This window comes from Panulirus ornatus, chromosome 14 (genome assembly GCF_036320965.1).
Source record: "Panulirus ornatus isolate Po-2019 chromosome 14, ASM3632096v1, whole genome shotgun sequence".
NCBI lineage: Eukaryota > Metazoa > Arthropoda > Malacostraca > Decapoda > Palinuridae > Panulirus > Panulirus ornatus.
Genome location: NC_092237.1, coordinates 17,933,621 through 17,957,097, shown reverse-complemented (window position 1 = coordinate 17,957,097; position 23,477 = coordinate 17,933,621).

The window sequence follows — 23,477 nt, the reverse complement described above, 5'->3', positions numbered from 1 at the left end:
ATATATACTCACGTAGCGAGGACTGGTCTTTGTAGATTCATGGCCGCAGTGCCACAGTACCGAGAACTGTTAACGTATTGTTTCCAATCTATTCACAGCACTTGCTCTCGTGACCAGACACGACCAAAGATAGCACACCCATCCCTCTCCTGCATGGGGTACGTGATATGCGTTAATGAAATTATACTTATTTTCGCTTTTCATTCAAAGATGTATGTTCCTCACTCTTGACAGTAACAGGAGAAATGATATTAAGACTTTCTATAGACTTTTTGTATACCTGAAGTGATGTTTTAACTTGCAGCGAAGAAAATGCAGTTGAAGAGAGAAATGCTGACGAAATGTTGTTCTTCGAACTCTGCTGCAAAGGAATGATAAACGGACATTATATTTTGATCGAAGTACTAAAGATAAATGAGATATAGAAATACGCAATAAATTGTACGAGAACGTATCGCTGACGAGTTGTGAGTAGCCAAGTGCTTATACCCCGCCGTGATATAGTGATATACAACGAAGAAAGAAAAATGAGGAGGGAAGGTATAAATTGCAGAGGAAAAAGCAAACTGACATCTTGGATAACTTATGTGCAGGGTCTGGTCATGAAAAAGAGTAATGGCTGAGAACGAAAAATCATTGACAAGGTGCAAATGAAAAGATTGAGAAAGATCGTGCAAGGGATCCTAACAACAGCCAGAGATTAAGATTTCTGAGTAAAACTCGTGCAGGGAATAGTAATAGAATTTGAGGACACGTCTGAAGTTTATTCTTGGTTCATAGATAAAAAAAGGACGAAAGAAATGAAAGTTGATAATTACATTTGACAGAAGTGTAATTTTTGTTAGGAACAAAAGAAGTAATATGTAACCCCAGTTGTAAGGATACCATAATCAACATTAAGGAAAAAATGTTTTGTAAGGAAAAAAATATCTCATGAAGAAAAACGTAGAAAGATTTCTGGGATATATGTCCTCTGTGTTATTCTTCACGACAACAATGATGGGAAAGATCATTCGTATTCTGGTGAATCATATCATCAGAACTAATCATTTCTTCACTCAGGGTTCATTAGATTCTGAAAGACCTTAATACAGACTTAAAAATACTGATATTTTTACAGAACTCAAATATAGAAATGGATGATGTTGATAGCCGTCAAAGAAACCTTAAATCTTGAGTTTGATTTGATGATAGAAAGTGGCTAAGAAAGACAGGGAGTAATTATCTTCAAGCCAGAGAGTGATCCATGTAAATGTATGGATTATTGTCTCCTGGCCGAAAAATGAATTATGTCGGCAACATACCTACACCTTATTGTTTAAGTACCTCATTGTGGAGGTAATAACTGAGTAAGAATATGTGACACGGAATTCTTAGATGACTTTGAGTACTTCTTCTCTAAGGCCAGGAAAAAAAATACGTCATCAATCATCATTTGTAAGCAAATGTCTTGTCAGTGATGCAAAATCTTACTTCAGTAATGAGGGAATTTTCTAATTTTCTGTTTCAGCCAAGGATTTGTACCCAGATACTTGAGCCTGGCTACATTAATTCCTTTTAACGTTGATGTCCTTTTGATAAAGAGACAACAATAAGATGGTCGTTTGAAAATAATAGTCCTTTTTTTTAGATAATAATATAGATATGTACAGCATTCCAAGCATTTTTTTTTTTTTTTTTTTCCCAAAAGAAGGAACAGAGAAGAGGGCCAGGTGAGGATATTCCCTCAAAGGCCCAGTCCTCTGTTCTTAACGCTACCTCGCTATCGCGGGAAATGGCGAATAGTATGAAAAAAAAAAAAAAAAAAAAAAATATATATATATATATATATATATATATATATATATATATATATATATATATATATATATATATATATATATATATATATATGGAAATGAGATGTTTGAGGACAATGTGTGGTGTGAGGTGGTTTGATCGAGTAAGTAACGTAAGGGTAAGAGAGATGTGTGGAAATAAAAAGAGCGTGGTTGAGAGAGCAGAAGAGGGTGTTTTGAAATGGTTTGGGCACATGGAGAGAATGAGTGAGGAAAGATTGACCAAGAGGATATATGTGTCGGAGGTGGAGGGAACGAGGAGAAGAGGGAGACCAAATTGGAGGTGGAAAGATGGAGTGAAAAAGATTTTGTGTGATCGGGGCCTGAACATGCAGGAGGGTGTAAGGAGGGCAAGGAATAGAGTGAATTGGAGCGATGTGGTATACAGGGGTTGACGTGCTGTCAGTGGAGTGAATCAAGGCATGTGAGGCGTCTGGGGTGGACCATGGAAAGCTGTGTAGGTTTGTATACTCGTGTGTGGACTTGTGTATGTACATGTGTATGGGGGGGGGGTTGGGCCATTTCTTTCGTCTGTTTCCTTGCGCTACCTCGCAGACGCGGGAGACAGCGACAAAGTATAAAAAAAAAAAAAAAAAAAAAAAAAAAAAAAAAAAAAAATATATATATATATATATATATATATATATATATATATATATGTATATATATACACACACACACACACACACACACACACATATATATATATATATATATATATATATATATATATATATATATATATATATATATATATATATATATAGCCCCATTGGAGTGGATGAACAGCTTGGTTAACTGTGCACCGGATGCCACAGTCAAGAGCCTATGCAGACTATACACACATTTTAGATTTTTTCCGGAGACTTAAGACACCTGAGCTATGGTGTTAATAACATGAGGTTCAAGGATTCGGTGAGGCAGTACGTAGCCTCTTCACACACTGCGATTATCCATCTTACTCTCGCTTTCTGTAGGTGCCGTTGGTCCTCGCTGGGTGAGTGGCATCAGTGAATACTGGTTTATAGCTCCACTGACACTTCCTAAGTCTGTCTGCTAAACCTACATGGGAGTTAACGTGGAAGAGTAAGGTCTGAAGATATAATTCGGGTTGAGTATCTATTAGATCCTCTCTTATGATTGCACACGAATCAATTATATCCTGTTATATCTCCATTTGTCTGTGGATACATCCACTCGACCGTGAAAACTGACGGAAATATGAATCGGAATATAAAGAAATATTTCGGAAAAAAAAAGATCTTAATGTAATTGGATCAAATATGCCACCCTGTCTGCGTTCATCCGTTCATTTTCGACACAAAAATATTTGCACAGAGGGAAGGATGATTACAAGACCAGAGTATTTTTACGATGTTATTTTTGTTAGCAAAACTCCTCTGTGAGGCAAACGAGGCCAAAAAGTAAATTACCCATTATACAAACACAAACCCCCGTTTGATGAACAAGTCCAACGCAGTTAATTAACACGAGCATACGTGTCACTCAACACCTAGAGGAGGTCATCCTGTTGGGAAATGTTTAATCAACCATCGTTACTGTATTTACGGTTTTCACCATCCTCTGGAGTGGTCTGAGAAAACGCAATATGTAGGGGTGTGGTTCTCTTCTCCTCTAGGATATTCCAAGTGCATATGTCGACATTTGATCATGACTGTCTATTGTGTAGAGCTTAGAGATTGTCAGAGACTTAACAAAGAGCGCTGTAGTCAGATTGTGGGGACTATATGGTAAGGGTGGACGCATTATGTGCAGTGGTTTAAAGAACACAATACTTTATTTGTTACATTTTCATTCATTTCGTTTAGTCAAGAAGTCACATTTTCAGTCTTTAAGTCACTCTATAAAAGACGTGTTCCACATTCCCTTGTGTGCTTTAACTCACAGCAGCAGTTAAGGAGCGGCGTGGGTTTACCTTCTATCTGTCTTGTGGCAAACTAAACTTCTACATATATGGCTTTATATGAATTGTCGAGAAACAGAAGGAAAAATGACAGACGATCATGTTTCATCTTTTCTCCTCGTGGTTCTCAGCAGATACTACTAATGGGCTTCCTTTCACACCAACCCTTCTCTTTCATTCTCTTTCCCCATGTCACAGGTGGTCGGTCTTCCTCTCACATCAACGCCTTTAACTCTACTATCACACACTCTGTAAACTCCACATCTTCCATTCCACCCACGAGCCCAAACCACCTCAAAGTATGTTTCACCAAGTCTACCACTCCACAATTCATTCCCTTTACATCCCCTGTCATACCAGATCTTTCATACACACCCTCATTTCATATTTCACTCCATCTAGTCATACCACATGCTCCTATCATATAGATAATTTCCACAGCCTGGATTCTTTGTCTTTGTGACTCATTTTTTGTCCATGTTTCGGATCCATGGTTACTGTCGAGAGGATGATGCTATTCCTTAATTTTTCTTCACTTTCATACTCATCTACCTTTCATTATTCTATCAAGGGAGCTAATAACTCTTCTACCCTGTACTAATCTCTTCTGCATCTCACCTATCATATCACCAAACTCATCAAAATTAGCACACAAATACTTAAATCATCTCACCTTTTCCAGTCTTTCTTCCCCCATATCTATAACAGAATTTAGTACACTTTCTTCTTTCACTGTATGAGGCTTTGGAAAATCTGTACCTTAACTCTGTTTCATTACAAACAGCATCACATTTTGCTTTTGATCATATCTACCTTCAATGACCTACGCTTCCAAATATAAAATGCACTTACAACTTCTGAAACTCTTCATACTTAGTAAACAAATGAGTAACATCCACAGTGAGCCTTTCACTTGCCAGCAAACCTCATCACCACAGTCAATCCCTATACCTCCGTTCCTTTGTTTGGTTTTCATCTATTATCACTTTATATATATATATATATATATATATATATATATATATATATATATATATATATATATATATATATATATATATATATATATATATATATATATATATATATATGTAACTTTATATTTAGTTGTTATATATTTTTTTTTTTTTTCATACTATTCGCCATTTCCCGCGATAGCGAGGTAGCGTTAAGAACAGAGGACTGGACCTTTAAGGGAATATCCTCACCTGGCCCTCTTCTCTGTTCCTTCTTTTGGAAAATTAAAAAAAAAAAAAAGAAACGAGAGGGGAGGATTTCCAGCCCCCCGCTCCCTTCCCTTTTAGTCGCCTTCTACGACACGCAGGGAATACGTGGGAAGTATTCTTTCTCCCCTATCCCCAGGGAAAAGTTGTTATATATATATATATATATATATATATATATATATATATATATATATATATATATATATTTTTCAAACCATTCGCCATTTCCCGCATTAGCAAGGTAGCGCCAGGAACAGAGGACCGGGCCTCTGAGGGAACATCTTCACCTGGCCCCCTTCTCTCTTCCTTTAGAAAATTAAAACAAAAAACAAGAGGGGAGGATTTCCAGCCCCCCACTCCCTTCCCTTTTAGTCGCCTTCTACGACACGCAGGGAATACGTGGGAAGTATTCTTTCTCCCCTATCCCCAGGGATATATATATATATATATGTATACATATATATATATATATATATATATATATATATATATATATATATATATATATATATATATATATATATATATATATATATATATATATATATATATATATATATATATATATATATACATATATATATATATATATATATATATATATATATATATATATATATATATATATATATATATATATATATATACATATATATCTATATATATGTATACATATATATATATATGTAAATAATCTTAACACATCCCATGAAGCATTCCATTCGACTCTGTTAAACTCTTTATCAAGATCCATAAATGCCCCATACACCTTCTTAGCTTTCGCTACATACTTTCCCACAGTCTTTCTCATAATAAAAGTCTGCTCTATACATCCCTTACCTTTTATAAAACCCATTTCTCCTTTCTTAATCTGTTTGCAGTTATTTCCATCACTCTTGCATGCACTTTTCAAGGTATAATTAACAGATTTTTCCCGATGATTTATATATACATCCTTTGTACCTTTACCATTGTATATAAGAACAATTGTGCCTTTCATCCAATCCTGAGCCACGATCTTCTAATTCTATGCTAAGTTACATATCGAGTTTCTCCTCCATACTCCTGCATTTTAGCAAAAATTCCACGCATTCCAACTTTCTTTCCTGTATTCAATTTCATTTGTGCCCTTTTTAATGCCCTTTTTCCTACAGACAACTGCACTTTTATCCTTTTCCTTCTATCCTCCATACCCATGCATGTAATAACTGTTGAAAACCGTTTTGCAATATTGATACGTTCTTCAAAATAGTGTTTCCATCTTCATTTTACTTACTTCTTTTGTTCAGCAACTACCTTCCTCACTTCTCAAATTTTTATTTCTACTCTTACATCCAAATCTTTCCTTTTGTCACCTACTTCTAAAGTAATGTCTTATTTTCCCTAAACGATTATCTCTTTCCTTTCCTCTGTTAACTTTCTAACATTCTACTTCATTACTGTATCTTCAGTAACAACTGGACAACAGTGACCGTCCCACTGTATCTTCCCCACCACTGAGATTACATTAACTGCATTACTATATCCTTAAAACTGGATTAAAATAACTTACTGTATCTCCTCTATAAACAACTAAACATCAGTGACCATCATACTGTATCTTCACTACCACTGAAATATCAGTAAATGCATTACTATATCCATAAAACTAGATTAGAATAACTTCCTTAATGAATGTTCACGAAAATCTGAACTACAGTGACACTACCGTTTATCTTCACTACCACTGAGGTTACACTAATTGCATTACTATATCATTAGAATTATGATTAGAATATCTTCCTTACTGTATCTTCACCAACAACTGGAAAACAGTGATCGCCTCAAGGTATCTTCACTACCACTGGGATTACAGTAACTTCACAACTATATCCTTAAAATTCCATTAAAGTTACTGTATCTTTACAAACAACAGGACAACAGTGACTCTCATACAGTATCTTCACTACCATTGAAATTACAATAAATGCATTACTATATCCATAAGACTGGATAAGAATAACTTCCTTGATATATCTTCACTAACGACTGGACAACAGTGACCGCTCAACTGTATCTTCACTACTACTGAGATTACAGTAACTGCATTACTATATATTAAAACTGGATTAGAAAATCTTCCTTACTGTACCTTCACCAACAATTGGAAAACAGTGACCGCCTCACGGTATCTTCACTTCTACTGGGATTACAGTAACCTCACAACTATATCCTTAAAATTCCATTAAAGTTACTGCATCTTTATAAACAACTGGACAACAGTGACTGTCATACTGTATCTTCACTACCACTGGGATTACAGTAACTTCACAACTATATCCTTAAAACTGGATTAGAAAAAGTTACTGTATCATCACAAATAACTGGACAACAGTGGCCGCCATACTGTATCTTCACTATCACTAAAATTACAGTAAATGCATTTCTATATCCATAAGACTGGATTAGAACAACTTTCTTCATATATCTTCACTAACAACAGGACAACAGTGACCGTTCAACTGTATCTTCACTACCATTGAGAGTAAAGTAACAGCATTTCTATATCCTTGATACTGGATTCAAATAACTTTCTGATGATATCTTCACTAGCAACAGGAGTACAGTCACTATTCATATACCTCCAATGCAGTACTTGTTTTACATTGCCAGTAGTGTACATATAACAAATACATATTCATATATTCCCAGTCTGGGTTGTCATACACACAGTACCTAAAGAAGAAGTTATTTCCTATATTTGCTCTCGTTCTCCCAGTGCCCCCAAAGATCCAATACCAAACATCATTGACCTAAAAAAGTCTCAGTCTATCTCTCGTGATAAATGTTTGAAACATATAACTTCACTACTGTCTGAGAGTTGAAATCCACCATATTTCCGAAAGCATCCAGGATATAATTGGTAATGACTGGCTTTCATCTTGTTCAGGTCAAGAGTTGGAGATTATCGATGGTAATGACACACATAATCGGTCATATAGAAAGACCAAGGTTTTTGGAAATGTTGGAACCAAAGCCCCAAAGAGATCCCCGAAGAAGAAGACGACGACGACCACGACCACGATCACACCACCAGCAGAGCGTGGACCATTCCTCATGTACCCAGGGTTATGACATAGGAGAACAATGCACGACAATGGAGGTTCCAGAAGAAACTCCAATGGTGCCTGACATAGGACCATTCCCATCATACCCTGACATGGTACCATTCCCACCACACCCTGACACGGTACCATACCCTGACATGGTACCATTCCCACCACACCCTGATATGATACCATTCCAACAACACCCCGATATGGTACCATTCCCACCACACACTGACATGGTACCATACCCTGTGATGGTACAATTTCCACCACACCCTGATATGATACCATTCCCACCACAACCTCTCATGGCACCATTCCAACCACAACCTCTCATGGCACCATTCCCACCACAACCTCTCATGGCACCATTCCAACCACAACCTCTCATGGCACCATTCCCACCACAACCTCTCATGGCACCATTCCAACCACAACCTCTCATGGCACCATTCCCACCACAACCTCTCATGGCACCATTCCAACCACAACCTCTCATGGCGCCATTCCCACCACAACCTCTCATGGCACCATTCCCGCCACACCCTGATATGGGAGGATACCAATCACAGCCTCAGGTGGAACCATTCCAACCACACCCTGACATGGTAGTATTCCCACAATCCCCTCACATGCTCCAGTGTCATATAGAAAGTCCAGGGGTTCGGGAAATGGTGGAACCTGAGCCCCAAAGAGTTCCCCGAAGAAGACGACGACGACGACGACGACCACGATCACGCCACCAGCAGAGAGTGGACGACCATTCCACATGTACCCAGGGTTATGAAATAGGAGAACAACACGCGACCATGGAGGTTCCAGAGGAAACTCCAATGGTGCCCTTGGAGGTTCTAGAGGAATTCCCCCAACCACCCCATCAGGTGGTACCACTCACACCGGAGCCTCTCATGGTACCAATTCCATCACACCCTGACATGGTATCATTCCAACCACAACCTTACCAGGTACCATTCCCACCAGAACCTCCCGTGGACCATCTCTCACCACCCACTCCAGAGCAAGTTCTTCCACCATCCCCTACAGAGGAAGTACTCCCACCACCCCCTCCACAGGAAGTACACCCACCACCCCCTCCAGAAGAAGTAATCCCCCCACCCCGTCCACGGGAACTTCCTACACCAACCCATTCCCAGGAACTTCTCCCTCTACCCCGTTCCGTGGAAATTCTCCATATACCCCGTCCCTTGTTTCTACCCCCACTACTCCGTTCTCGCCAACTTCCACCACCACCCCTTCCCCTGGAACTTCTCCCAGCACCCCGTCTCTTGGCTCTACTCCCACCAACCCGTCTATTGGCTATACTCCCACCACCCCGTCTATTGGCTATACTCCCACCACCCCGTCTATTGGCGATACTCCCACCACCCAGTCGCTTGGAAATCCCAATACTCCTGTCCCCAGGTAATATTTCCACCACCCCGTCCCCTGGCACATCTACCACTACCCCTGTCACCCGCCTCGACCTTGGAGTTTCTGGAGAAGCCCCCAGAGGAGACTGCTGCCAGGGTCCTAGTGAGTCCAGGAGAGGGCATCGCTCCACTTTCCGACGTACCATATCCCGTTGTCTCAGGTGGCTCGGCAGGATCACTTGTCCCTGTTGTGTTAGACGTCCTCGGGTTTCTGGTCATTGAGAGCCAGGCAGGCACTGACACCTTTTAGTTATCCCCAACGCCATGCCCTGGCAGCTAAAATGGATATTTCATTTCTAAAATGGCTGTAAATATGTGCTGTAGCTGCAGTAAACAGAGAAACTCAACTGTATCATATACACCCCAGCTGCAGTGAACAGAAAAAAATGACAAGACATATATATGCAATCTTGTCACAGAGAAAACAAAATTGCAGGGTGTATATGCCCCCATCTACAGTAAAAGGTTACACATGTCTACTAAGTTGGAGTAAATCATAAGTATCTATCTATCTATCTATCTGTCTATCTATCAATCGATCTATCTATATTTCTATCTTTCTATTTGTCCATAACTCTGATACCTATTCCCATCAGGAACTCCCATCAAGGGGGTGGCCTCAGCAAAAGTCTCTACTTAACTCTGTCCTTACTTGCCTCTCTTGCATATACCATTACACACATTCTTCCTCTATTTCTCTTCCACTTTATTTCCACATGTTACGTCACTGTGACCTACTGCGCTACATGGTTCTACCTTCACTGATAATGACACGGTCAAGTTCCTGCCCAGAGCGTAAAGTAGATTAACCTTCGATTTATTACCGTAGGGTAGATCTGCTGGTCTACAAGTCTACGAGTCCTTCGAGCGAGTTATTAAGTATGACAAGTATTGTTGTTTTCTTGAAGTTTCCCGTCTATATTTTAATTTTTAGGGTCGAGTCCCGTTGCTGTCTAAGCTAGGGCAAGTCGGATCACGTCACATCGTGTCTAAATTCCATTCATGCAAGCTCTTGTAACCTCGGTGTCAACGCTAACCACAGCCAGATCGAACAATGAGTGCGGCGCAATATCGCCAGAGATGATTCCCTTCGCTCCCCACTATACTAGCCTTCGACCAGCTCACACCCATGTGGACTCCTGATCACCTGGGTTACCCACTCCCTCATCCAGCCAACTGTCTCGTGCTCATCCACCAGTCTACATGGCCGTGATCCATCTTCTTGACGTATATAGTGATGTCATACCCAGAGAGGTAGGACCCACTACGTCATCATCGATGTAAGTTATATAACGGCCAGAACGTAAAACCTTCGGCATACCCAGTCCTTTATCTACGTACCACCACACACCACCCTGCGCGTGCCAGCCTCGCCTCTAGGCCAGCCACGGCAGTCACCTTGGCATTCACCGCTCGCCTCGGCCGCGTAGCCACAAATCCTGCAGGAGGAAAACCAGAAGGGTGTGCAATGGAACTGCGTGTGTAGAGGTGTGCGCAAACTCAGCGTTGGAGCTTTTAAGGCATCACTTGGTGAACGGACGTGTCAGCAACGTCTGCTGCTAATAGCTCACTGTTCTGTATTACCTGCCGACACCTTCCAACAGACACGTATCTCTTTACCCGTCCAGCTCAGCTCGTGTCCCCTCTTCCTGCTTCAAAATGGATATGTATCCAGCAGTCTTTTCATCCTTCCCCTGTCTCTCTTATCTTTGTTGATGACACCAATTGATTTTCGCGTTCCCTATATCCTTCACCGAATTCAATTAGATTGAGTTCTCTGATGTCATTATTTTTTTCCCTCTCTCTTTACATTTCTATTAAACACCCGGACGCCAATCAGAGGACGACCTGTCTGTGTTGCACATGATATTGGATCATCGGTGCCACAGTGAAACTCCACTTTATTCCACGAACTGCCTGCCTACAGCTACGTTTTCAATGACTCGCACCAATTTGGCGCTATTAAGGGTCACTCTGTCAAAATAACATTTATTTCCCCGATACATTTACGCATTTTAGATTTAAGGTTTCAAACACCACAAACCAATTCTTTTTGAATAAACTCTTGTGGTGTTTAGGTTAATATGAAACAATCTGTTCAGTTTAATTCTCTGCTCATATGTGGCGCGAATTTACAGCATTCGTATTGTCAAATGGAATTTGCTGTGCCATTGTCAGTTGCGAAGTGCAGTGAAGACATGAAGGAAAGTAACAGTGACTGAGTACAGTAGCGATGGGTTAAATGACGGAAGTGGCGTAGTGCGGGTGTTTAACAGTAAGGGAAGGTAGCAAAGAGTGGATACAGCAATAAGGGACTGTAGAAGGGATTTCCTGTAGCACTGAAAAATACTAGTAGCAAAACGAGTGCAGCAACGCTAAGTGTAGCAGTGAGGGAGTGTCAGTGGCGATTGCAATGCAAGGGACGTTGCTTCAGATCCCGTAGTTCAAGCTCCTTCAAAAGACAGGCACTGGCGATGTCCCTCGGGATCGTTGTAGATGAGGGGAGTGTAGAAGTGTAAGGAGTGCAGCAACAGTGAAAGGATGGCGGTGGAAGAATATACTCGCCAGAGACCATACATACGAATGGGTGCGACAGTAAAAGTGGACGAGTGGTGGAGTTTAACACAGAGGACCCGGAACATTGAGGGAAGATAACAGTAGTAAAGTGTACCAAGAAATGTTGCAGAGGTAAGAAAAAAAGTACCAGTGAGAAAGTGTACCTGCAAGAATAGCTCATTATATAAACAAGTTTTGATAATACACCTATCAGTTTTAGACTATCTGTACTATATGCCTTTGAATGTGTATACAGTATATGTTTTTCTTTTTAGATATATGAGATAAAAGGGTGTTGAGCTTAGCTTTATACAAGAAAGCTAGAGTGCATATATATATATATATATATATATATATATATATATATATGTGTGATGTCTCCATGGTTGTTTAATTTGTTTATGGATGGGGTTGTTAGGGAGGTAAATGCAAGAGTCCTGGAAAGAGGGGCAAGTATGAAGTCTGTTGGGGATGAGAGAGCTTGGGAAGTGAGTCAGTTGTTGTTCGCTGATGATACAGCGCTGGTGGCTGATTCATGTGAGAAACTGCAGAAGCTGGTGACTGAGTTTGGTAAAGTGTGTGGAAGAAGAAGGTTAAGAGTAAATGTGAATAAGAGCAAGGTTATTAGGTACAGTAGGGGTGAGGGTCAAGTCAATTGGGAGGTGAGTTTGAATGGAGAAAAACTGGAGGAAGTGAAGTGTTTTAGATATCTGGGAGTGGATCTGTCAGCGGATGGAACCATGGAAGCGGAAGTGGATCATAGGGTGGGGGAGGGGGCGAAAATTTTGGGAGCCTTGAAAAATGTGTGGAAGTCGAGAACATTATCTCGGAAAGCAAAAATGGGTATGTTTGAAGGAATAGTGGTTCCAACAATGTTGTATGGTTGCGAGGCGTGGGCTATGGATAGAGATGTGCGCAGGAGGATGGATGTGCTGGAAATGAGATGTTTGAGGACAATGTGTGGTGTGAGGTGGTTTGAGCGAGTGAGTAACGTAAGGGTAAGAGAGATGTGTGGAAATAAAAAGAGCGTGGTTGAGAGAGCAGAAGAGGGTGCTTTGAAATGGTTTGGGCACATGGAGAGAATGAGTGAGGAAAGATTGACCAAGAGGATATATGTGTCGGAGGTGGAGGGAACGAGGAGAAGAGGGAGACCAAATTGGAGGTGGAAAGATGGAGTGAAAAAGATTTTGTGTGATCGGGGCCTGAACATGCAGGAGGGTGAAAGGAGGGCAAGGAATAGAGTGAATTGGAGCGATGTGGTATACAGGGGTTGATGTGCTGTCAGTGGATTGAATCAAGGCATGTGAAGCGTCTGGGGTAAACCATGGAAAGCTGTGTAGGTATGTATATTTGCGTGTGTGGACATATGTACATGTGTATGGGGGGGGGGGGGTTGGGCCATTTCTTTCGTCTGTTTCCTTGCGCTACCTCGCAAACGCGGGAGACAGCGACAAAGTATAAAAAAAAAAAAAAAAAAAAAAAAAAAAGAAATATATATATATATATATATATATATATATATATATATATATATATATATATATCCCTGGGGATAGGCGAGAAAGAATACTTCCCACGTATTCCCTGCGTGTCGTAGAAGGCGACTAAAAGGGGAGGGAGCGGGTGGCTGGAAATCCTCCTCTCTCGTTTTTTTTTTTTTATTTTCCAAAAGAAGGAACAGAGAAGGGGGCCAGGTGAGGATATTCCCTCTAAGGCTCAGTCCTCTGTTCTTAACGCTACCTCGCTAATTCGGGAAATGGCGAATAGTATAAAAAATATGTATATATATATATATATATATATATATATATATATATATATATATATATATATATATATATATATACTTCCCACGTATTCCCTGCGTGTCGTAGAAGGCGACTAAAAGGGGAGGGAGCGGGTGGCTGGAAATTCTCCCCTTTCTTGTTTTTTTTTTTAATTTTCCAAAAGAAGGAACAGAGAAGGGGGTCAGGTGAGGATATTCCCTCTAAGGCCCAGTTCTCTGTTCTTAACGCTAACTCGCTAACGCGGGAAATGGCAAATAGTATGAAAAAAAAAAAAAGAAATATATATATATATATATATATATATATATATATATATATATATATATATATATATATTTTTTTTTTTTCTTTTTTTTTTTTTTTTCCTACTTTGTCGCTGTCTCCCGCGTTTGCGAGGTAGCGCAAGGAAACAGACGAAAGAAATGGCCCAACCCCCCCCCCCCATACACATGTACATACGTCCACACACGCAAATATACATACCTACACAGCCTTCCATGGTTTACCCCAGACGCTTCACATGCCTTGATTCAATCCACTGACAGCACGTCGACCCCGGTATACCACATCGTTCCAATTCACCCTATTTCTTGCACGCCTTTCACCCTCCTGCGTGTTCAGGCCCCGATCACTCAAGATCTTTTTCACTCCATCTTTCCACCTCCAGTTTGGTCTCTCACTTCTCCTCGTTCCCTCCACCTCTGACACATATATCTTCTTTGTCAATCTTTCCTCACTCATTCTCTCCATGTGACCAAACCATTTCAAAATACCCTCTTCTCTCTCAACCACGCTCTTTTTATTACCACACGTCTCTCTTACCCTTTCAATACTTACTCGATCAAACCACCTCACACAACATATTGTCCTCATTACCAGCACATCCACCCTCCTCAGCACAACTTTATCTATAGCCCACGCCTCGCAACCATATGAAATTGTTGGAACCACTCTTCCTTCAAACATACCCATTTTTGCTTTCCAAGATAACGTTCTCGACTTCCACACACTCTTCAACGCTCCCAGAACTTTCGCCTTCTCCCCCACCCTATGATTCACTTCCGCTCCATGGTACCTTCCGCTGCCAAATCCACTCCGAGATATCTAAAACACTTCACTTCCTCCAGTTTTTCTCCATTCAAACTTACCTCCCAATTGACTTGACCCTCAACTCTACTGTACCTAATAACCTTGCTCTTATTCACATTTACTCTCAGCTTTCTTCTATCACACACTTTACCAAACTTAGTCACCAGCTTCTGCAGTTTCTCACATGAATCAGCCACCAGCGCCGTATCATCAGCGAACAGCAACTGACTCACTTCCCAAGCTCTCTCATCCACAACAAACTGCAGATTTGCCCCTCTCTCCAAAACTCTAACATTCACCTCCCTAACAACCACATTCATAAACAAATTGAACAACCATAGAGACATCACACACCCCTGCCGCAAACCTACATTCACTGAGAACCAATCACTTTCCTCTCTTCCTACACGTACACATGCCTTACATCCTTGATAAAAACTTTTCACTGCTTCTAACAACTTGCCTTCCCTACCATATATTCTTAATACCTTCCACAGAGCATCTCTATTAACTCTATCATATGCCATCTCTAGATCCATTAATATTACATACAAATCCATTTGCTTTTCTAAGTATTTCTCACATACATTCTTCAAAGCAAACTCCAGATCCACACATCCTCTACCACTTCTGAAACCACACTGCTCTTCCCCAATCTGATGCTCTGTACATGCTTTCACCCTCTCAATCAATACCCGCCCATAAAATTTTCCAGGAATACTCAACAAAATTATACCTCTGTAATTTGAGCACTCACTTTTATCTCCTTTGCGTTTGTACAAAGGCACTATGCAAGCATTTCGCCAATCCTCAGGCACCTCACCATGAGTCATACATACATTAAATAACCTAACACACCAGTCAACAATTCAGTCACGCTTTTTTAAATAAATTCCACTGCAATACCATCCAAACCCGCTGCCTTTCCGGCTTTCATCTTCCGCAAAGCTTTTACTACCTCTTCTCTGTTTACCAAATCATTCTCCCTAGCCCTCTCACTTTGACCAAAACACCCTATACCTGCCACTCTATCATCAAACACATTTAACAAACCTTCAAAATACTCACTCCATCTCCTTCTCACATCACCACTACTTGTTATCACTTCCCCATTAGCCCCCTTCACCGATGTTCCCATTTGATCCCTTGTGTTACGCACTTTATTTACCTCCTTCCAGAACATCTTTTTATTCTCCCTTAAATTGAATGATACTCTCTCACACCAACTCTCATTTGCCCTCTTTTTCACCTCTTGCACCTTTCTCGACCTCCTGCCTCTTTCTTTTATACATTTCCCAGTCATTTGCATTATTTCCCTGCAAAAATCGTCCAAATGCCTCTCTCTTCTCTTTCACTAATAATCTTACTTCTTTATCCCACCACTCACTACCCTTTCTAATCTGCCCACCTCCCACGCTTCTCATGCCGCAAGCATCTTTTGCGCAAGCCATCACTGCTTCCCTAAATAATTCCACTCCACCCCCACTCCCCTTATGTCCTTTGTTCTCACCTTTTTCCATTCTGTACTCAGTCTCTCCTGGTACTTCCTCACACAAGTCTCCTTCCTAAGCTCACTTACTCTCACCACTCTTTTCACCCCAACATTCTCTCTTCTTTTCTGAAAACCTCTACAAATCTTCAACTTCGCCTCCACAAGATAATGATCAGACATCCCTCCAGTTGCACCTCTCAGCACATTAACATGCAAAAGTCTCTTTCGTGCGCCTATCAATTAACACTTAATCCAATAACGCTCTCTGACCATCTCTCCTACTTACATATGTATACTTTTTAAACCAGGTATTCTCAATCACCAGTCCTTTTTCTGCACATAAATCTACAATCTCTTCACCATTTCCATTTACAACACTGAACACCCCATGTATACCAATTATTCCCTTAACTGCCACATTACTCACCTTTGCATTCAAATCCCCCATCACTATCTGAAATGAATAATCGAGAAAGAATAAAATGATAATAATACCCAACAATCCTTATTTATCTAAGATATATCAAGGCGTGACTATCATATTATGATCACGCTGAGTCGCATCAGTCACTTATATGTTTATATATATATATATATATATATATATATATATATATATATATATATATATGTATATATTTATATATATATATATATATATATATATATATATATATAAATATATATATATATATATATATATTCATATATATGTACATACATATCCCATATTCTCTCACTGTACACTGCTGTTTGGTATTTAGATTTCGTCCTCAGAGATACGTTCCAATTTACAGATGCGGATAGATCATAAATTTACCCCCCCCCCCCACACACACACACACACACACTTTATCCTGTGGAAATAGAGGTTCATAAAAGTCAGTCTTCAGACGCCTCCTGCTGTTGCTGTGTCACGTTTACAGAGAGAGAGAGAGAGAGAGAGAGAGAGAGAGAGAGAGAGAGAGAGAGAGAGAGAGAGAGAGAGAGAGAGAGAGAGAGTGTGTGTGTAAAGGTTCCCGGAATAAGAATTTCAAAGCAGCATGACTTACGGTGGGTTGGGGAGGTGATAGCGAATGAAAAGATACCTTTTTTTTTTTTTGCGAAGCATATCTCAGCAAGGGACGCCTGGGGAGCGTTGCAGCAAATTGAATGGATGTGGCCCTGGGCACCACGCCACAGTGCGAGACATATATATTTTCCTGGGGATCTCTGCTCTCTTGATGCTCTGAATGTCATTAATCTCGTTCACGAACATGTGAAACTTTTTGTGTCTAATCCAAATTGTATCGAAATATGATATATAACTACATTATATGAATGTATATGTTCCCTTTTACACATATGGCTTGTTCTTATATTCATTTCTTACTTTTGCCAATATCATGTGTCGAAATATGATATATAACTACATTATATGAATGTATATGTTCCTTTTTACACATATGGCTTGTTCTTATGTTCATTTCTTACATTTGCCAATATTACACGTTGCTATTACGTTGTTGATAGACACCTGTTTTACACAATGTAGATCGATAAGTTATATATAAACTCTTCACCTACCGATATAGTAACACACTTTAGAATAGCCGTCTTTTAAAGCGACACCACCAGGACTTATGCTGAAGCCACTGATTTCCACAATGGTTACGATACCACCTTATTTTCTTTTTCCTTTTGGGACAGCTAAGCTAAGCTCTTCCTTTTCTTGTCTTTCCAACTTCATACAAATTTTCTTCCTTTAAGAGTCAGGTCTACAAACACCTGCGAAGTTTTGATTAATTTCTTCTTTCTTTTCTTTCACTCGAGATGACTTTGATCAAAGCATGTGTTACCAATGCAATGTCAGTCACTATACATGAAAAAGAAACGTCTCACTAACATAGCGTAAAGATTTTGTGCTTTAATTTTTGATAATGTATGCTGATGAAGAGTCGGTTGGATGATGGATGGATATATTACACACACGATGAAAATGATGCCAAGCAACACAGCACCAGGGGGACGGGATAATGTGAGTCTTGGGATTATTGTTGGAGCCGGGTCTGTGTGAGGCTCTGCACGGTGCTGGAGCTCGGGTATTGTGCGAGATTACGGATGCATTTAGAGTCAGGACATTGTGAGGTCCTGTGTTTGGGTCAGAGCAGGAGTATTGTGAGATCCTGTACGATTTCAGAGCCCCAGATTTTACGAGATCCTGGATTATGTTTGAATCAGAGTATTGTGGGATCCAAGACCTTTCGTCGGCTTATCCCCCAATATCATTATGGTAATAAAACAAGATGGGTATGACTTTGAAATTACGCCTCGGAGACAAAAAGAAAAGAAAAAAAAAACTTCTAGGCGTTCATAGTAGTTTATGCCAAGACGAGAATCGATTTTTTTTTCTTTTTTTGACTTGGAACATTGCAAGAGCCATGTGCTCTTACTCAGACGTACAATTTATTTGACAACAGTACCGCATAGATCGTAAAATGATTCAATCGAGATTAGTAATTTCAACAGAAAAACCATATCACAAGGATTAACGCTGATGTTGCATCTAGGCAGCCACCTCCTTCTCCCCCCCCCCCCCAAAAAAAAACGAGTTGACGATGTCTTTGACTTTTTGTTTAACAGTGGCTGAGTCGGCAGACATTCTGGACAAATCACATCTAGGAAGAAAAAAAAAAAAGAGAAACTCACTTCGGCGAATTTCGACAGATGAGAAATTATCAAAGAGGAAACGTTAAAAACGATGACCAAGAGAAACAACTTGGTGTGTGGGATTGACATTAAAAGAAAATGAGAGAGAGAGAGAGAGAGAGAGAGAGAGAGAGAGAGAGAGAGAGAGAGAGAGAGAGAGAGAGAGAGAGAGAGAGAGAGAGAGAGAGAGACGCTGGACTCCTACGAAGTGACACAAAGTTCCAAGAATTCATTCCTGTTCCTTGTTTTCCTCAGTAGGAACATCTCACAGCCCAAACTGCCAAGTTATGGAAATGTATTGAGAAATGAAACATAAATCGGGGAGTCGCCACTTCTAACACACGTATACAAGAATCTAATGTTAAGAATAAACCAATTTTACTTTCATGTATCTGTCGAGCGAACATTATTTCAGCTTGTAAATTATGCGGTTTGTCGAGTAGATGCAGCAAATCCCACCACGAAGAAAAAAAGACAGTGGGAGAAAAAGAAATCCCACACAGAATAATCGAGGATCCACAGTGATTAATGGATTAAATTGCCTTGGCATTTATCGTCCATCCTGTGCATGATCTGCCGTCTTTTAAGTCTGTATTCCGGGTATTATATATAGGCTGAGTACTGATAGTCATTAGACATTATTCTGCTTCCGGAAGAAGATAAGGCTTCTGTTGTAGACGTCAACGTTGAGATACTGTAAAAAGAAAAGATTGTCTTCGAATAGTTATCAAAATCATTCGTGGAGACTGAGCAAGTACGTCAAAAGCTTCGAGGGAGACAGCAACAACGAGGTGGATCATCTGATGAATTTCATGACAGATTAGGAGGCTGGCAGAGGCAAAGCTTTACCCTGCTTAGCTGTCTTGGTCAGTCCTTTCATGGGTGATGTAATCAACGGCGGCTGTCCGAAATATTCAGTCTACGACAAAATAAGAAAATGAAGTGGAAACCGAGTTTTGGAGTCTATTAACATTGCATAAAACACATCCAGAGCGGACGTGTGTCCTGAAACCTTTCTTTCTCAATCAAGATATCATCTTAATCAAATCAAGAAGTAGACTGCAATTTAGCGTCTGGTTTAGGTTATGCATCCAGGTGTCTGTAATCTCTTTTGAAGTTTGAGTTTATAGTCTTAGCGGACCACCATCTCACAGAGACTGGACGTACTGCGATAGATTCGGCCTGAATTTGAATTCCCCATATGAAACAAGAGTACCAAGAAAACTATACAGGAATAATTACGACTCTGCCAGTATATGTTTGATGTGATCTGGGAGAGCTGTGTGACGAAAAGAAGTGGACAATTCTTCAGCTGGGCAGATTGGAGGAAGAGACGACTAAAGCGCTATCGAGAGGTGGTGACAAACACAGAGGAACTCCAGGTGACCACAGCCGTTGAAATGAAAATTCTCTTGATGGCTCCCTGCCACACAAACGTTATAGCAGGCCAGCAAAAAGCAAAAGTGACACGCCAACTCCTTCTAACCTGCGAGCAGCACTCTTTCTACACCTGTGACAGCCAGTGTGAGGTTCTCTCCAAACTCCTCACCATTAAACAATAACATTCCTCCCTCCGGCCAGCATAACAGATGAACCTCCCTAGGGTCATCTGCTGCCCTCACTCCGCACACCCATCACGTCCTGGACCCTTCACAACCCTCACATCCAGCAACACAGCCGGAGCGGCAGCAGGGCTCCCTCTAGACTCCTCATGCCCAGCAACAGCAGTTGGGCAACAACGCACCTGTGGCGTGGAGATAACCCTGCGCTCCTGCAGGGGGGGTTTCAGCCCTGTTTACCCACTCACTGAAGCTCCAAACTGGATGATGACGCAGATGATTTGGTATTACCTAGGTCTGAGCGCTGACGTAGTCAGCCTTCTGCTTTGACCGTGGCTGGTAAATAGTTTTCCAGTTCTAGTTCCTAGGAATGGAACCTGTCGAGTTTTAGAGGTGTGTGTGTTTATACGTAATGTCCAAAATTCACTCACATCTGCTAACATTTTCATCTGCCTTTGTAGCTAAGTTTATTCTAGTCATGAGGAAACTAGAAATACAGATGGATTTATACCTTAGCCCCATCCTAGCTAGCGACAGGCAACGGGTGATAGCCTCAAAACTTAAAGGATGTAAACGCTACGTTATGTACAGGATAGCATGGAATGGTGTCTACCGAGATCATTCCTTGAGCGTGTTTGAAACTCCGCTGTGTTTGACATGCCCTATGCAGTTACTGTGCGGCAATGTGCACTATCTATTTACGTTCTTTATAAACTGTGTCATTTTACACCAGCTGTACTGAAGATAAATCTAATCGTACTATATACATGATGTATTTTTCACACAAATTAGTTTATACATTAGATGTGTTGTGTAACGTGAAAAACATATGGCCCTGAATACAAACTGCTATACATAATTTTCATAATACTTTTATCACTGATACGTTGTGCGCAATGCATGTTGTACAACGCTGTAATGAGTTGCATTACGTTCTATACCAAATGCATTTTCTCTAGCTGTGTTGCACTTGTTTTGATCATTTATGCCGTGAGCTACACCGTGTGTGTGTGTGTGTGTGTGTGTGTGTGTGTGTGTTGGGGAGGTATACCATCTGTATAACATGGTGTATTGCTCCATCTGTATAACATGGTGTATTGCCCCATCTGTGCTATACAAGGTTGTTAGTCCACTATCATGTGAAGTTGTAGTATTTCAAACCAGTTTAAAAGTGTTACTGTTGTATCATGGCATTTTGGAATGTCACTGGTGTATAGTTTTACTCGCTATCTTTCTTTTTTTTTCGTCACGTTTTATATCACCTTATGTTATGTAATAGTTTTTGTTTACAGAACGAAAGGTTATTACCAGGTTTTATACGGGTCATATTGTGGTGGTTCTCTCATTCAGTGCTTTATGTACTCCAGTGGTAATCTTGTACTTCTCGGCTGTGTTCTGTTACTTTTGTGCATCCGCTGTTATGTGCCGGTAAGAGGCATCACCTGTGCCTAAGATGTGTTATTTGTTGGTGCTGACCATAACCTGTGTTATGTTGTACCTCATTTGTGTTACGTGTTTGTGTTGGGTTCCATGTGTGTTATGCTGTTGCTCAGTTGTATTATGTTTCTGGTTTACACTAGCTGTGTTATCTGGTCACTCAGCTGCATCATACCATCCATTAGCTGTGTTATGATGCACACAGTGTAGCTTTTTGTAGCGATTGTATTGCAAAGGTGATGAACTTCATGTGTGCTTCGTTTGTATATCTTAGATTAGGCGAAAGCGTTCCACATTATTTGCTTTTAAGGCACTGTGCACTAACTGTGCGATATTTTGCGTTATGACATACTGTAAATTTGTTATAACCTTTTGTAACTTTCATATTTTGTTATACGCTAGTCGCGTTGCCTTCATTTTGTGCAACATTTGTGCTGACGTTATGTGTTCCGAGAATGTATCTGTCGAGTGTCATCTGTTTTGTGTTCCAGTTATACTTCGCTTGTGTTGTGTCCTTAAGAACCAACTGTAGATCTTCCTTATGTTTACTCCTTGTCGTGCTTCTGACGCACTAAACCTATATGTTGACCAATTTGCATAATAACGTATTATGAAGAAGTTGTTTGGCATCTGTACGGTAGAGCTGATGCAACTCAGCTGCCTTGTTCTATTCTCATCACAACAGTATGTTATTCTCGACGAACCAGCTTTGGTGCACTGCTGTTGTACATCAACTGTATCTTGTTAGAGGAGTGTATCATTTGGTTTGTACTGGTCTGAAGCATTAACTTAATTTTCCAAAGTATACATTTCTGGAGTTTATGCGCGTGTGGGTGTATTTGTGTTTTTTTGTGTGGTGGCGTGTGTATGTGCATACCCATAAGAGAGTAAATACATGGTACATATTATACAAGGGTACAACACAAGTATGCAGTTCTCTCCCTGTAACATAAAAACAGTAAGTACACACACACACACACACACACACACACACATACACACACACTAGCCTAACCCAGGTACCCATTCATCGACTAACCCCGAGGGGAGAGTGAACAGCTATGTTAGCTATGTTTACTGCTGCTCCCAGAATTCGAAACCGGGCGGACCTATGCGTTGATCATGGTCAGGGACGCTGTGTGTGTGTGTGTGTGTGTGTGTGTGTGTGTGTGTGTGTGATTGATATATATGTGTTAAGAGGCGATAACTTTACGCCTTTGTTCCCATCTCTTAACTTCGTATGTATACCATGTCTTAACCTTTCGTATACACACAAGCACACCTGACCTTGAGGCAAGGTACGCAATCAATGACCAGGCATTATGGCTGAGTGAACATATATGTATATATGTCTTTGTGTAT